Source organism: Lactuca serriola, chromosome 2, assembly GCF_051521515.1.
Source record: "Lactuca serriola cultivar US96UC23 chromosome 2, Lser_US96UC23_V15, whole genome shotgun sequence".
Taxonomy (NCBI): domain Eukaryota; kingdom Viridiplantae; phylum Streptophyta; class Magnoliopsida; order Asterales; family Asteraceae; genus Lactuca; species Lactuca serriola.
In genome coordinates this window covers 104753059-104753794 of record NC_136409.1, presented here as the reverse complement: position 1 = coordinate 104753794, position 736 = coordinate 104753059, and the positions used below count along the sequence as shown (strand labels likewise).

Genomic DNA, 736 nt, shown 5'->3' with positions numbered 1-736 from the left:
AAGCTAAAGAAAGCCATTGCCAACTTCGAGCAACAACCCGGTGAATCTCTTTATGAAGCTTGGGAGAGATACAAGAGCCTACTTAGAAATTGCCCACACCATGATCTTAATAGCCAACAAGAGGTCTCCATCTTTTATGATGGAGTTAATGTCACCACAAGGCAACTACTCGATTCACAAGGCCCGCTCACCCGAAAGCCACCTCCGGAAATAAAGGAATTAATTGAAGAATTCTCTAAGCATTCTAGAGAATACCACAATCCGAGGAATGAAGTGAGTCGTGGAGCAGTAAACTCGGTGAACGATGGCATGGCGGCGGTAATAGCTAAACTTGATAGCCTAGACCGAAGAATGACGAAAATGGATCAAACGATCCATGCTATTAGGGTAGGATGCGAAAATTGTGGCGGCCCCCATCTTGCCAAGGATTGTGATCGAGACGGGAATGGAGATAAAAAAGGCTCAAGTATTTTATTCCATTGGCGATAGATACGATGAAGACTGGAGGAAACCGAAGAAGGAATGGCTCCCATACGAAGAATATAAAAAGGCTAAGGAGGAGAAATACAAACAGAGGGAGAGTGGATTCTATCAAAAGGAAGAGTCGGTGACGGAAAAGAAGGCAAATTTAGAAGAAATACTCACAAGGTTCATAACCACGTCCGAGAAAAGACATAATGATCACGATGTAGCAATGCAAGAAACCAGAAACATGTTGAGGAATCAGCAAGCTTCC

The 736-nt window shown here is 43.5% G+C and overlaps 1 non-coding gene across 1 annotated transcript; it reads right to left on the bottom strand.

Annotated features, from left to right (window-relative positions):
- LOC145090928 (small nucleolar RNA R71) lies at positions 1–107 on the bottom strand. Its single transcript, XR_013701849.1, has one exon. It is a non-coding gene; the product is annotated as a small nucleolar RNA R71 (small nucleolar RNA).
- Positions 108–736: the final 629 nt, after the last annotated feature.